We start from the raw sequence: 17,047 nt of genomic DNA, 5'->3' as shown, positions 1-17,047 counted from the left end.
GTTAAGTCCAACTTTGTCTTCATACAGGTATTAAGTTGTCCCAGCACCATTTGTTGAATTTCCCCACTGAATTGTCTTGTACCCTTGTTGAAAATAAATTAAGCGTAAAAGTGAGAGAATTTATTTCTAGACTCTCCGTTCTATTCCACTGATCTGTCTGTCCTTATGCCAGTACAAAATTATTTTGTTGTAAATTTTGAAGTTGGGAAGTGTGAGTTCTCCAGCTTCATTTTTCTTTTCCAGAATTGCTTTGGTTATTCTGACTCCCTTGCATTTCCATATGAATTTCAGGATCATGTGAGTTTTTGTAAAAATAAAAAGGCAGCTGGGATTTTGATAGGATTACACTGGATCTGAGGATCATTTTGGGAAAGTATTGCCCTCTAACTGTGTAGAATCATTTGAACTATGAGCATGGAATGTCTTTGCATATTTTTAGGTCTTTTAAAATTTCTTTTCATAACGTTTTCTAGTTTTCAGAGTACAAATCTTACACTTGCTTTATTACATTTATTTCTAAGTATTTCCTTTTTTGATGTTATCATAAACGAAATTGTTTTCTTAATGTCATTTTCAGATTATTTATTGTTAGCGCATAGGAATACAGTTGACTTTTGTATATTGATCTGGAATCCTGCAACCTTGCTGAACTCTGTCATGAATCTGAGTAGTTTTTTGTGTGTGCATTCCTTAGGATTTTTTCAATATACAAGTTCAGGTCATCTGTCAATAGGGATCATTTACTTTTTCTTTTTCAATTTGGATGCATTTTATTTTGTTTCCATGCCTACTTGCCCTGGCTAAAACCTCCAGCACATTGTTGAGTAGAAGTAGCAAGAATGAACATTCTTGTCTTATTCCTGATCTTAGGGGAAAGTATCCAGCATTTCGCCACTGAATATGAAAATTTCTAGATACCCTTTACCAGATTGAAGAAGTTGCTTCTCACTCTTAGTTGGAGGGCTTTATCATGAAAGAATGTTAGATTTGGTTAAATGCTTTTTCTGCATCTACTGAGATGATCATATGGTTCCCTCCCCTTTATATTATGAATATTATGTATTACGGTGATTTATTTTGGGATGCTAAACCAACCCTGCATTCCTGGGATAAATCCCCCTTGGTCATGGTGTATTCTCTTTTTATATAATATTGGATTTGGTTTTGTAGAATTTTATTGAAGATGTTTACATCTACATTCCTTCTGGGACTCACGTTATGCACACATTTGTATCCAAAATCGCTCTTAATTTTTTTAATTCTTTTTCTTTTTTGTTTTTTATGTCATTTCAATGGACATATCTTCATGTTTGCTGATTATTTCTTCTGCCGGCTCAATTCTGCTGTTGAGCCCTTCTAGTGAATTTCTCATTCAGTTATTTTACTTTTTTCGACACCAGATTTTCTGTTTGGTTGTTTTTAATAATTTCCATCTATTTATATTCCATATCTGGTGAGACATCAATCTCACACTTTTCATTAATTCTTTGGACATGATTTATTTTAGTTCTTTGAACATATTTATAATAGCCAATTTAAAGTCTTTATAGAGTAAGATAAATATCTGGGCTTACCCAGGGATATTTCTATTGACTGCTTCTTTTCCTGGGTATGGGCCATCCTGACCTATGTCTTTGCCTGTCTTGTCATTTTTTTGTTAAATATTGGACATTTAAAATAATATAATGTGGCAACTCTGGAGATCATACTTTGCTCCTCAAGATTTGTTGTTTCTGTTTGTTTGTTCAGTGACTTTCCTGGGCTTATTCTGTAAGTACCTATTCTTTATTGTGTATGGCCACTGAAACTTTCTACTCGATCAGCTTAATGCTCATCTAATTATTAGACAAAGATTTCCTTAAATGCCAGTAAGTATCTCACACTTGGCCAAGGAACTCTCTCTATGTGTTGGGGTATACCTTCAATGTTCAATGTAATTTACAATTGTGCTGTTGTCTCCGTTTCCTTCTTGTACACAGCCTCAAGGTCAGACAGAGGTAAGAGAGTAAGGCTTTCTCAGATATTTCCCGGGCATGCGTGTGCTCTGCCTATGAACATGACCTTCTAGATTCAAGGAATGTGTTCGAGTTTTTCAAAACCTCCTTATGGATGTCTCACTCTCCATGTTTTCCTTTTGTGTTTTGGCCAGTCTCTTGTTGGGGTCAACCAGTCTTGCTAACTGAGGCCGCTGTGTTGTTAAATTGTCACTGACTGCCTTTGATAATACCCACTGAGCAAGCTCTGAGTCAGGTCAATTAAGAGAAGGTTTATGAATGGGGCCATTCCAGGGAGCTGCCACAAAGGTCAGATCATGACAATTCTCTGGGAATGGTTTTTTGTTGGGGGGGAGGGGTGGCTTCCAACCTGTTATGCCCACTCCAGTGGCTGCTAAGTGGCTGTTTTTCCACAGCTACTGTGTTTGTGAAACTGCTGGCTTAAAAATCTACTGCATAACTGTAGAGAAGATGGGGGGGGGTGGGGGGAAAGGTAAATTAAAATGTTGTGGCACAGTCCTTACCAACATTCCTCTGTTTTTATTGAATAAATGTTCCTCATATCAGCGCAAGCCTTTGGTTAATTTCTAGACTTCCAGACAAGTTCATTTTGACAGTTTTTGCTAGAGTTCTTTTTGCTCTTACAGAGGAGTGGAATTTTGGGGGTCTTTACTTTGCCAACCTAGAAGTGCCTTCCCAATCTTTGATTTTCAAATGGAGTATTTACATTGCTTACATTGAGTTACTATTGTATTTGGTCTCATATCCACTATCCTACTTTTTATATTGTATTTGTTACAGCTATCTTATTTTCCTTTTCCCTTCATTTTCATACCTTTAAAATTATTTATTCTGTTTTACTACTTTCTATTCGGGTGTTAGAGATATATATTTCTTCTATTCTCTTAGTGTTCACCTTAAATATTACAACTGCCATTTCAAAGAATCTTATTAATTAGTAACTTTACCACTTCCCAGATAATGCTAGGGCCTTACAACCCTTGCACTCAACTTCCCTCCCTCTTATTCTTTGTGCTGTTGCAGTATGCACTTTTATTTAGATATAGAGAAAGCCACATAACACATTGTTATTTTGTCCAGTCCACACACATTTAGTTTTGCCCATATATTTACCCTTTCTGTGGCCCTTAATTCTTTCATATGTAGATATTTTTAAATTGAAGTACAGTTGACATACAATGTAAAATGAGTTCCATTCTTCGTACATCTCTAACTGCCTAAAGAAATCCCTTTAGTATTTCCTTCATACAAGTCGGTGGGCACCAATACCAAAAACTGCTTTATATTTCTCTCCCACTTTTATGAGAAAAAAAAATTGGTGTAGATTTCTATGTCGCGATTTATGTTCTTTCAGCACTTTCAATATGATGTCGGTCTTCGTCTGTTCAGGCTGCTGTGGTAGAATGCCTATCCTATAACAGGATAGAATAAATAGGGTGGCTTAAATCATAGGCATTTATTTCTCATAGTTCTGAGGCTGGGGAATCTAAGACCAAGGTGCTGGCCAATTCAGTTTCTGTTAAGAACTCTCTTCCTGGCTTATAGAAGACCGCCTTCTTGCCGTGTTTTCGCCGGATGGAGACAGTTCATCTTCCTCGTATCTCTTATAAGGGCATTAATCCCGTTCATGAGGGCTCCGCCCCACGACCAAACACTTCCTAAAGGCCCCGTCTCCTAATACCACCACACTGCGGGGCGAGGGCTTCAACATATGAATTAGGGAGAGATGCAGACTTTCGATCCATAACAACATACCATTTTCTTGTTTCTCTTTTTGTTGTTGAGACGCCAGTTTTATGTTTGCTCCTTGGAAAGTAATATGTTTTTCTTCAGGCAGCTTTAAAGACTTTCCTTCTTGTCTTTGGTTTTCAGCAGTTGAATTTGATATACGACAGTGTGGTTTTCTCTCCGTGTGTTCCGCTTCATGTCTGTGGTCCTTGTGTTTGTAGTTTGATGTCCTTCATTCATTTTGAAAAAATCCCTAGTCATTATCTCTTCATATATTGTTCCAATTCCGTGGACATTAGCTCTTCCTTCACCCCAGGCTATGTGTCTCATGCATTTTTGTTTTTGTTTTTGTTTTTGTTTTTGTATGTCTCATTATTTTTGCTCTCCATGCCAAGTCAGGATATTTTTTGCTGACCTTGCTTTCAGCCCCCGAATCCTTATTTTAGCTGTGTTTAATCCACTGTTAACTCATATACAATGGTTTCAGTTTCAGTTTTCATAATTTTTAGTTTTCTCATTTTCATCCTGTTTTTTAAAAAAATAGATTCTAGTTCTTTGGTAAAAATGTCCATTTGATAATCTAGTGTTTTGAATATATCAATCACAATTACTTTAAAATCTATGTCAGGTAGGGGTGCCTGGGTGGCTCAGTCAGTCGAGCATCCAACTCTTGATTTCAGCCCAGGTCATGATCTCCCAGTTTGCGAGTTCAAGCCCTGAGTCAGGCTCTGTGCTGACAGTGTGGAGCCTGCTGGGGATTCTCTCTCTCCTCCTCTCTGTGCCCCTCCCTCCCCTGCTTGCTCTTTCTCTTTCAAAAATAAATAAACATTTTAAAAAATCTTGGGCACCTGGGTGGCTCAGGTCATGATCTCGCAGTCTGTGAGTTCAATCCACATGTCAGGCTCTGTGCTGATAGCTCAGAGCCTGGAGACTGCTTGGGATCCTGTGTCTCCTTTTCTCTCTCCTCCTCCCCCATTCGTGCTCCGTCTGTCTCTGTCTCTCTCAAAAATTAAAAAAAAACACATAAAAAATTTAAAAAATCTATGTCAGGTAACTTGAATATATGGGCACCTGTAGGTCTACTCTCTAGTTGTTCTTCTGGTCCTATTCACTAATAATTTTAGATTGAATAGTAGATACTGTGTGTGGTAAGTTATAGAGCTCCGGATGATATTAACTACCTCCAGAGAAGGTTCACCCTTTCCCTGGCAGACAACAGAAACAAATTCAACTTGATCTACACAGGGACCGAGAAAGGTCAAGACTGATTTGTGGGTTTTGTTAGGCTCAGTCTAAGAATCGAGAAATTTCTGAGGGCTCCTTCTTGGTGAATCCTGAGGCAGGATTTTAATTTCTCAGCACTGTGAAACCACTGAGAACTTTACTCTGATTTTCAGCTCTTTCTCCTTGACTTCTTAGCATCGTGCCTGCGAAGGGAAAAAAAATGCCTCAATAGAAAAGCTGATGCTGTCAGGCTCACCTCCTGTGCTTTTCTTCTCTTCCGAATCTTGGCCTCTCGAGACCTGGCTGCTGTGGCATCCAGAATCTCCGATTTTTGTCTTCCTCGCCATGTGAGGTTTTGTAAAGCTTGGTTGGCTTTTCAGCCCCACACAAAGGTTGGCAAATGCCCTGAAGGGAAAAGCTTCATGCAAAAGTTGGGTTTCTTCAATGCAGTTTCTCTCTGGGATCTGCTGTGTCAAGTCCTGGCTTCCTTGGAAGCTCTTTAATGCCTTCAGAAGGTTTCGGGTTTTTTCTTTTAATACAGCTCCTCTTGTGTGTGTGTGTGTGTGTGTGTGTGTGTGTGTGCACATCATGGGAGCATCGGCCTACTGAGAACTTACTCCATCACAGCTAGAATTAAAACTCTGCATTTATATTTTTTTAAGAGACTCTTGTTTTTAGAGCAGTCAAGTTTCACAACAAAATTGAGCAGAAAATAGAGTTCCCATAAGCCCTTACACACAGCCTCCCCCACCGTGGGCATCTCACATCAGAGTGACGCATTTGTTACAATTGATGAGCCTGCATGGACACATTGTCACCCAGAGTCCACAGCTTCCATTACTGTCCACATTGGTCTCGTACATTCAATGGATTTTGACAAATTACATTTCTTTGAAAATGAACTTTATCTGGAAGGAATTTTAAATTGACCTAAAATTTGCAATGATAACCCATCGAGTTCTCATCTACCCTTCACCCAGCCTCCCCTAATGTTATTATCTTATATTACCATGCTATATATTTTTAGAACTAAAAGCTAGGGCACCGAGGTAGCTCCATTGGTTAAGCTTCCAAATTTGGCTCAGGTCATGATCTCACAGTTTGTGGGTTCAAGCCCCACATCAGGCTCTCTGCTCACTGCTTGGATCCTGCTTAGGATACTCTGTCTCCCTCTCTTTCTGCCTCTCTCTCTCTCTCAAAGTTAAATGAATAAACCTTTAAAAAAATAAATGAAAGCTAAAAACTAAAAAAATGCCATGCTACTATTCAGTAAACTCCAGACTTTACTTGGATTACACCAGTTTTATTATTAATGCCCTTTTCCATTGTTTGTTTCAGGATCCAACCCAGGATCCCACAGTGTATTTAGTTGTCATATCCACTTTGGCTCCCTTGCTCTGTGACAATTCCTCAGTCTTTGTTTTTCATGATGTTGAATTCTGAGTATTACTGACTAGTCATACTGTGGAAAGTCCTTTAGTTGGGGGTTAGCTGATGTTTTTCATATGGTTACAGAGGGTTATTATTAGTTTTTGGAAGACAAATGTCTTTCTAATCACCTAGTATCAGAGGGGGCTTGCTCTCAACCTGTCTTACTGGTGTTGCTAACCTTGATCACTTAGCCCAGAGATTTGGATGGTTTTTCCATAAAGTTACCTTTCTCTCCTTTCCATATTCTGTTCTTTGGAAACAAGTCATGAAGTCCAACCCATATTCAAGCAGAGGCAGTGGAATTAAACTTCATCTCTTAGAAGGGGTATCTATATAACTATTTGGAATTCTTCTTTGAAAACAATAGTCTCTTCTCCCTTATTTACTTATTCAATCATATATTTATAACAGTATGGACTCATATATAATTATTCTATTCTTTGGGTTATAATCAGTGTTGTTATACTATGTTATGTTATATTATGTTACGTTACGTTATGTTACATTATGCTATGTTATGTTACATTATGTTATGTTATGTTACGTTACATTCCGTTACGTTACGTTACGTTACATTACATTATGTTATGTTACATTAAGTTATGTTATGTTATGTTAGTTATGTTATGTTACCTTATGTTATGTTATGTTATGTTATATCATGTTATGTTACGTTATGTTACGTTATGTTACGTTACATTACGTTATGTTACGTTACATTACATTATGTTATGTTACATTAAGTTATGTTATGTTACGTTAGTTATGTTATGTTACCTTATGTTACGTTATGTTATATCATGTTATGTTACGTTATATTACGTTATGTTACGTTACCTTATGTTATGCTATCGTTGTTTGCTTAGATTGTTCCAATTTTGCCCATTGGGAGCTCTTTCAGTTTGACTTCTGTGTCCTTTTGACATGTCCCCATCCTTTTTTTTTTTTTTTTTGACATTGCCATACATTCTTAATACTGCCAGATGCTCCAGGTTCATCTCATATTTTCCCTGTCTCAGCCCTAGCTCCAGCCATTTCTCCAAGACTGTGGTTTCTTTTTATTAGAGAATGGTATTTAGAAACCAATATCTGACGACTGGCATGCTCACAGTTACTGAGGTTATGTCACACATTTTGTAAGATAGAGTCTTTCGTCAGAGTCTGCATTCCATCCTGGGATTCTCTGACCTCTGGTTGAGGGCTCTTCTTAAAATTTGTATACATTAAAGTTCACTCTTTGTGAGACAGAGTCCTATGGGATTTGACAAATGAGTAGGGTCATGTATGCACCACATAGTACCGTACAAAACACTGACACCACCAAAAATCGGCCTTGTGCATCCTTTTCGTAGCTGCTCACTCTGCTGAGCATCCCCCACAACCACATACCTATCTTCCGCATTTAGTTTTAATCCTGACTCTCTGCCTTGTTTGCAGTCCTTGGAGTGGGGAAGAACACCCAAGATGGCGTTTTAATGTCAGCTTTGTTGCAGTGAGCAGGTCTGCTGACTGGCTTGTGAGGTATTTGTCTGGTTTGTCATTATTTCTGTAGAATAGCACCTAACGTGAAGTAGGTGCTCATGAAAAAAAAAGTTTTTAATGCATAAAGTCCCAGCATGGGCCCGATGTAGCGTATGGTTAATCTGGGATCGTTACAAATGTGCTTCTTGAAAGGTTTGAGAACTCCTAAGTATTCTAAAAACCAGTAATTGAAGGCTGCTGCAGTGTGGACTGGCTGTGCTAATACCAGCTCTGCAGTTCTCTCCGTCCTCTGTCCCCAAGGCTCCTCGCCCTTGATTAAAATCTGTGCGGAGCATTTGACACTCTTACCTGGTTGACCTTAAAAACAACCCCTCCATATAGGCCATAGTTACCTCCATGACAAAAGACTGCCTCTTTTGGACCTCTAGGTTTTAATCCAGATTTTTTTTTTAACCTAGAAATTATTTGCCACTTCATCTTCCGTGGACCCAACGGTGGCCCAGAAAAGCCTTGGGGAAGCAATAGATAAGGGTTCTCTCAACCACCAGCCACTCAAAATGGCAGCAGGTAACAATCTAGAGAGAAAAGATCAATTCTTTAACAAGTCACATTCAACACATGACCTCCAGAAAGGGACCTCCACTTCTCTTGGCTCCTGTGACGAACGTCACAGAGCAGCCAGTTTTGGGATGCTGATACAGGAAGGAAATGCAAGTTCATCACCTTGGATGGGGTTGACCTGCCAGCTTGAAGCCACCAGATTCCTTTCAGGACCAGGCATGAGAGCAAGCATCCTGATGCTGTGAGCATCTCGTTGTTTTCTAACGTGATGGAGAAGAGCCACTGGGATAATGGAAGATGTGAGATTCAAGATATAGAAGGATTCACTAGAAGAACTGGGCAGTTTGCTTGTAATGCATCAGTAGTCTCAGGGCTAAATGGGCCCAGAAAAAGAAAAGTGAAGTGGAAATTTGGCAACATGCTCATCAATGATCTAATTTGGCTGTTTACTCCAATCAAGTTAATTGGTTAACTGCCAGGTTTTCACTCTACTTTGAATGGCTCAGGGACAGCCAAAGGGAAGGAGGATTAAATCATGCATCTGATGCTCTTGTATATAGCTGATGGAAATGTCTTTTTGGAATAGATATCTGGCCTTTAAGGTACTTTACGATGAGACGCTTCTTGCATTTTCTTTGCAAAATGACAGAAGAGGCTCAGCTGGATTTCCAGCCCATTAAATAACTTAGATACTGAGATTAGGCCAATTTCTCACTCACAGGTTCCAGACATTACTCAGCCACACATCCAACAAGATGCATTTATAGCAAGATTGAAAACTCCTGGAGAGGTTGGCCATGTGCCCCTGGCCTTGGAGAAGAGAATGTAGAGGCAGCATTCAGTTCGTTTTCAGGAGTTTTATGTCCCTGTGTGGAAGATTATTATATAGCCTTCCATATTCATTCATCCATCCATCCATCCATCCAACCATCCACTCATCCATTCATAATTAATTAACTAATTAATTAAACACTGGTAACATGCCAGGCACTGCACTAGGAGTGGCAGATGCCGAGATGAAGGAGACAGGTTTCTTGCCCTGAGGAGTTCAACATCTGGTTAGACAGTGGGAGCTGTGAATGAATAATGCCACTATAGTATGACCAATGTGTAGAGGCACATACGACGAACTTTGGGCATATGGAGTGGGTAGGATAGAAACTGCCTGGTTGGGTCAGAGAAGGTTTGTTTCATAGAGCTGGGCGTTGAAATTGATAGATGAAGCATCAGTGAGATCCCTAGAGGTTGGCAAGACAAGGTGTTCTAAGCATGACAACAGCACATACAAAGACACATGGAAAGGTGTGCTCTTCAGGAGAACTGCCAGGTGCTCGCTGTGCCCCGAGCTTAGGGTGCAAGCGGAAAAGTGGGGAGTCTCACTGGCAGGGCTGGAGGCAGTGCTTCGGAGAGTTTGAAAGGAGAAAAAAACGTTTGGTCATCTTTGAACGTCCTTGTAATGGTGACAAGGATGAGTAGAAATTCTGGCGACAGCCAGCGATGGTTCCAACCCACAGCTACTTTTTTTACTGGGTAGCCTTGGAGAAGTTCCCAGGTACCACCAAGCTTTTAGAAAGTAAGATAATATCCTCCTTCAAACAGTGTTGAGAAAATTAGAAAGAGCATATATAAAGTATCGAGAAAAGTATCTGAAATGTTTTGCTATAATCGTGAGGCTAATAGAATGTATCGAAAAGGAGAAGAGTTTCTGCGTCAGAGAGTCCTGGATTCTGATCCCAGTTTTGCTTCTGACTAGCTGGGTATTTTTTTTGGCACATTTCTTATCTTTCTGAACCCGTTTTCTAACTAGTAGACATCCATTTATTCCATAAACATTTATTAAAGAACCTCTGTGTGCAGTCTGGGGCTAGCAACGAAGTTACATCAGTGAACAACTAGATACAGTCTCCCCTGAAACACATAACCCAAGTTTAATATGGGAAAATAAGTCAGAAAATTTCCAGTAGTGGGGCAGCCTGCAAAATCCTTAACACTTCCCAAAACTGTCATTGTCATTTAAAAAAAGGAAAACTCTAGGAAATAGTCACAGCCAATTGAAGCCTAAGGACACACAACAACAAAATGTAATAAGGTATCCCAGGGGTGCCTGGGTGGCTCAGTTCGTTAAGTGCCCGACTCTTGGCTCAGGTCATGATCTTGCAGTTTGTGAGTTCGAGCCCCTCATTGGGCTCTGTGCTGACAGCAGGGAGCCTGCTTGGGATTCTCTTTCTCTCTGTCTCTCTCTCTCTGCCCTTTCCCACTCACTGTCTCTCTCTTACAATAAATAAACTTTAAAAAAATGTAATATGATATCTTGGATATGATTCTTTTTAAAATTTTTTTAATGGTTATTGATTTTTGAGGTGGGGAGGGGCAGAGAGAGAGGGAGACACAGAATCTGAAGCAGGATCCAGGCTCTGAGCTGTGAGCATAGAGCCCGATGTGGAGTTCAAACTCATGAAACTTGAGATCATGACCTGAGCTGAAGCTGGATGCCTAACTGACCGAGCCACCCTGGCACCCCTATATATTTTCTTATTATGTTAAATACACATAAAATTTCCCATCTAATTCATTTTAAGTGTACTGTTCAGTGGTGTTAAATACACATCAGTTAGATTTTATCACAGGACATGGGGGTTCTAAGAGGTGCCCCAGAGGACCTCTTACGTTTCAGATGTACTCCATTGCCCCCACCGAGTAATGACTACCTAGTTTCCATGGGATCAATCTCCCAAACCAGTACAATCACCCTCTTCTTTTCCTATTGGTTCATTGGCGAGAGGAACCCAAAGTAGCCAAGGGTTAATCTCAGCTTCCAGTTGAACAGAACCATGATTGCGTCTTCTGATAGAAACAAAGACATCTAGAGTAACAGGCTCCAAAATCATGGGGACAGGAAGTGAAAACCTTGCTGGTGGATCATGAAAGGTAATAGGAGAAAGTACTACCTCTTCCACCCCTTGGTGGTGGAAGACGTCTAGATACCCTAGGTATCTAAACCCGGGCTATGGCAGAAACAGCATCATATCCCGATTTAGAGGATATTCCGCATTCTGGAGTTGCCACCCAACTGGAACTACAACTGAGTCATCGAAAGGCTATTCGATCATTCTATCAGGCCCGCTGCTTTAGGATGATAGTTGAACCAGGGCATCCCACGAGCATGAGTCCATTGTTGCCCTTTGTATGCGGTAAAATGAGCTCTTTCCAGAAGCAATGCCACTTGGAATACCAGGACACTAAAGACAGTACCCCATGGGTCTATGGATGATGATGGAAGCACTGCAGGCAAGACGGGCAAATCCCTACAGACGGTGTCTATTCCACTCAGACCAAGATGCTATCCCTGCCATGATGGAAGTCCTATAGTGGAATAGATATGCCACCGTGTGGCGGGCTGGTTCTCTCTGGAGCAATAACATATCAGGAATTTGTTGTTGGTCTCTGTGATTGGCTGATTGGACGTTCAGCAGCGACTGTAGGTGGATTTGCTTTGATCAGTGGAAGCTCACGTTGTTGAGCCCACGCATAATCTTCACCCCTATTCCCCTAGCCACTTCGTTCGTGAGTCCATTGGGCAAGGACATAGATGGGCGACAAAGAGGCTGACTGATATCCACAGAATGGGTCCTCTCACCTATTTTGATTGATTCTAAGATCCTCCCCTGCTACGGCCCCTTTATTGTAAGCATTTAGATGACACACAAACATCCTTACACAGGGTGCCAATTCAGAAAGGCTGAGCTACATACCTCCTCCTTAGGTCTTCTTGTCACTAATTCCCCAGTTACGGTTCTTCCAAGCCCCTGACCTTCTAACCAAACCCTTAGCGGCTACCCAGAAATCAGTATAGACACATATCTCTGGTCATTTCTTCTTCCAGGCAAAATGAGCAACCAGGTACATGGCTTGAACTCTTGCCAGCTGGGAGAACCACTGTTCTTTGGTGGCATTATAGTGATAGAGCTATTCATCTGTAGGAACATATCCTGCAGAACCATCTATAAACCAAATCTAGTTTTTTTCTTCCTCAGTCATGACATGGGACTACGGAAAGGCCTTCAGAGAGTAATGGCTACTTCTTCCTCCTCTGTTGGCAATATGGGATTTCCCCTTTTGTTCAGCTGAAATCTGGACTCATAGGAAAGGGGGTGTGGGGAGTAGGTCCCAGCTTACCAAGTTAGTAATATTTACATAGACATTTACCATTGTTGATCCTCTTCATTCCTTCTTAAAGAGCTGGGATTTTATCTTGTATCAACCTGATACAAGGTTGATATGTCATCAACCTGAACATGTTCTTTTGCAATGATGGTCGTGCAGTTCCCTGGAAATGAATCCTCCTTTCTTATTATCCAAAAATACCTTGATTTTGCCTTTATTAAAAAAAATTTTTTTAATGTTTATTCATTTTTTGGGAGACAGAGAGAGACAGAGCATGAGCAGAGAGAGAGGGAGACACAGAATCCGAAGCTGGCTCCAGTCTCTGAGCTGTCAGCACAGAGCCTGACGCAGGGCTTGAACCCACAAGCTGTGAGATCATGACCTAAGCTGAAGTCAGACGCTCAACTGACTGAGCCACCCAGGTGCCCCTTTGCCTTCATTTTAAAAGAATATTTATACTGGTTAAGAAACTCTGGGTTGGAAGTCTTTTTCCCTTTCAATATTGTAAAGATATTGTTCCATTTTGTCTCCTGGAGTTTCTTTTTTTTTTTTAATTTTTAAAGTTTATTTATTTTTGAGAGAGAGGCACAGAGAGTGGGGGAGGGGCAGAGAGAGAGAATCCCAGGTAGGCTCTGCACTGTCAGTTCCAGCCCGACGTGGAGCTTGAACTCATGAACCATGAGATCACGACCTGAGCCGAAACCAAAAGTCAGACACTTAATCGACTGAGCCGCCCAGGCGCCCCCTGTCTTCCAGAGTTTTTTATGAGAAATTGGACATTATTCAAATCTTTGTTCCCTTGTGTGTAATGTGTCATTTTCTTCTGGCTGCTTTCAAAATTTTCTCTTTATTTTGTTTTTTGCACTTAGCTACAAAGTACCCATAAATGTGTACTTATTTTCTTCATATTTATCCACATTTATCCTGCTTAGAGTTTGCTAAGCTTTTTTGTACATATTTTCTTCATATTTATCCACATTTATCCTGCTTAGAGTTTGCTAAGCTTTTTCAATCTGTAAATTTATGTCTTTTACCAAATGGGATACATTTTACCCATTATTTATTAAATATTTTCTCTACTCCACCCCAATCTATTCCAGCTCTCCTGAGCCTCCTATTATATGTATGTTATACCTTTTGATAATTTTTCAATTGGTTCCTGAGGCTCTGTTTGTTTCAATTGTTTTTTCTCTGTTGCCCTCCCCTCCCCTCCCCCCATTTAAAAGATCCATAGTTTGGATCCATAGTTCTATGGTTCTATCTTTGAGTTAATTGACTATCATTTCCATTCTATTCTCAATCACATACAGGGAACTTTTTTTTTAATTTAATTTAATTTTTTTAAATGTTTATTTAGTATTGAGAGATAGAGACAGACTGCGAGCATGGGAGGGGCAGAGACAGAGGGAGACACAGAATCCGAGGCAGGCTCCAGGCTCGGACCTGTCGGCACAGAGCCCAACGTGGGGCTCAAACCCACAGACTGTGAGATCATGACCTGAGCCAAAGTTGGACACTTCACTGACTGAGCCACCCAGGCCCCCCATGGGAACTTTAAATTTCAGATATTATTCTCCAGTCCTAGAATTTCTTTTTGACTCTTTTTAAAAATAATTTCTAGTTCTTTGTTTTCCTTTAAGTCAATTAATATAGTTCAAAAGCTGCTTTAAGATCCAAGTCTGCTAATTTCAACATCTGTTTGGTCTCTATTGATTGCTTCTTCTCTTGAGAATAAGTGATATTTCCTTGGTTCTTCCTATGTTGGGTAGTTTTTTTTGTTTTTTTTTTTTAATTATTATGTCCTGGATATTGTAAAGTTTATGTTGTGGAATTCTGGCTTCTGTTATGTTCTTTCACAGACAGTTGATTCACTTTTGCTTTTTTTGTTTTAGCATCTAATTAATTTGGTTGAACTCAAACTACAAATTCACCTTCAATGCTCCAAAGCCCTGTTGTCATTCCTGGGATGGGTTTTTTTCAACTGCACCACAATAACAGGTGTAAGTGTGAGTCTCTCCCCTACTGAACGGTAAGCTTGTCAAAAATAGTAACTTGGTCTTATTCATTTTCGTGTCCTTCGCATATAGCTTACTGTTGCACACAGTGGACCTGCCGTGATGCTGCATGCATGAAAAAGCTAATGAACCATGTAATTCAGGAAACATCCACCAAATCAGGACACTGTTACTGCGAAGATTCAGGAACCAGGAGGGAAAAGCTGAGAGCTTTGCATGCATATACAAACTTTCACCTTCTTGGGCTTCGTGTAATTTTCAGTCGTTAATCCACTACCAAGAATCTGGGTTTCAGTTACATTTAGTCTTCAATATTTGTACCCTCATGTATTACCTCCTCCAGAGTACACATTGTAGCAAAATCCCATTATAGTAAAATAATTAAATCAGCAGACAATGACTGTTCCATCATTCCTTTAGCCACATTTCCATTAATGTGGGAATAATCTAAAAGGTATACATTCGTGCCCACAGCTCAAGACTACTTTATTTCTTCATTTGGTAGACCTTGAGTGCCTGTGCTGTGATAGGTTCCAGAAATATGAAAATTAATCAGCACAGTTCCTGTCCTCAAGAGGTGAGGGTTAGTCATTTAATTGGTTATTCGTAGATCCTACAAGTATGTATTGAGAACCTATTTTGTGCTGGGAACTTTGCTAGGATCCGGGGACACAATAATGAGAAGATGGGCAATTCTGTGCCCTCAGAGAGTTTAGGGTATCTCTGGAAAGCATTAACTCCAGGACAGCTTTCCCTATATTACACTCATTCAAGTATCACCCTCACATTTTGTTTCTGCCTTGGCCTATACATGTACTGCTAATTCATGTTTTATTTGTCTCACTCTTCAAAAGCTTAAGTCAATTTAATTTTAAAAGAAAGATTATAGGGGCGCCTGAGTGGCTCGGTCAGTGAAGCGTCCAACTTTGGCTCAGGTCATGATCTCATGGTTCGTGGGTTCGAGCCCCACATTGGGCTCTGTGCTGACAGCTCGGAGTCTGGGCCCTGCTTCAGATTCTGTGTATCCCTCTCTCTCTCTGTTCCTCCCCTGTTTGCATGGTCCCTCTCTGTCTCTCAAAAATAAACGCTTAAAATTTAAAAAAAATACATACAAGATTATATCACAGATTGGACATGCTACTTATGCTTTTCAAATTCACATGAGCATAAATGCCTAATTGTTAAAAAGCAAAATGACTAAATGCAAAATATCAAGTATCACATGTGCCACGCTCCGAGGAACACTGCTTTAAGTCTGTTAAATGTTGTAAAAGAGACGTTTGTAAAGTGCAAAGAGTGTAATGGGAATATAAAAGGGACTATTAATCCTTCCCGTGTTTATATAAGGAAGGCTTTGCAGGAAAGTCTTTTTGAGGGAAGCGACAGTATCCTCTTTACTGTCTCATCCTCCGTGGTAGTCAGAATAATGTCCCTCCCCTGGTCCAATCCACATTTTGGTCTGAATGCATACGTGTATTACATTACAAGGTGCAGGGGAATTATGGTGGCCGATAGAATTCAAGGAAATAATCAGTGGGCCTGAAGATAAAGAAATTAATCTGGATGGTCTGGATGGGCCCAGTGAAATCATGAAGAGCCTTAAAAGCAGAAGAGGGAGACAGCAGAGGGTCAGCCCGATCCGATGTGACAAAGAGGCTGCCATTACCGCAGGCTATACACATGGAGGCCGGGGACCATGGGCCTCGGGCCCATGTGGCCTCTAGAAGCTGGAAGAGGCAAGGAAACGGACCCTGACCTCCAGAAAGTCACACAGCCTTACCAACACCTTGCTATCTGCCCAGCAAGGCCTGTGTTGGATTTCCCACCAATGGAACCATAAGATAATGGATCTGTGCTGTCTTAAGTCACTGAATTTGTGAGCATTTGTTATAGCAGCCCTGGGAAGCTAATACGACCCATAGTGCAGATACATCTTAGGTTTTGGCTGAAAGTGAATCAAACAGAATGGAGTCTCCCCTTTAAGTTCGTGAAGGGCGAGGGCCTCATCTTTTTGTCTATTGTAGACCTAGTGCCTACAATCACACGTAGCAGACAGTTGGCCGCAGTGACTCTTTTCGGCGAGTTCTGAAGAAAGGCACTGTTTGCGCCCGATGATCAAGAATGGGTGGGAGTTTCCAAGGCATGGAAGTGGATTGAAGAAGGGCTTTGAAAGTGAGGGAGATGCTTGAGCAAAGAGGAGAGAGGGAGACATGGAATCCGAAGCAGGCTCCAGGATCCGAGCTGTCAGCCCGGAGCCCGACGCGGGGCTCGAACCCACGAACCGCGAGATGGTGACCTGAGCCGAAGTCGGACGCTTCGCCGACTGAGCCACCCAGACGCTCCGTGTTTGTGATGTGTTTAGAGAAATAAACTACCATGTGGCAGAAGACAGCATGCTCAGGGAGAGTGAGTGATACAAATCCAAGG

Source organism: Neofelis nebulosa, chromosome 5, assembly GCF_028018385.1.
Source record: "Neofelis nebulosa isolate mNeoNeb1 chromosome 5, mNeoNeb1.pri, whole genome shotgun sequence".
NCBI lineage: Eukaryota > Metazoa > Chordata > Mammalia > Carnivora > Felidae > Neofelis > Neofelis nebulosa.
Note: the sequence above shows the minus strand (reverse complement) of the source record.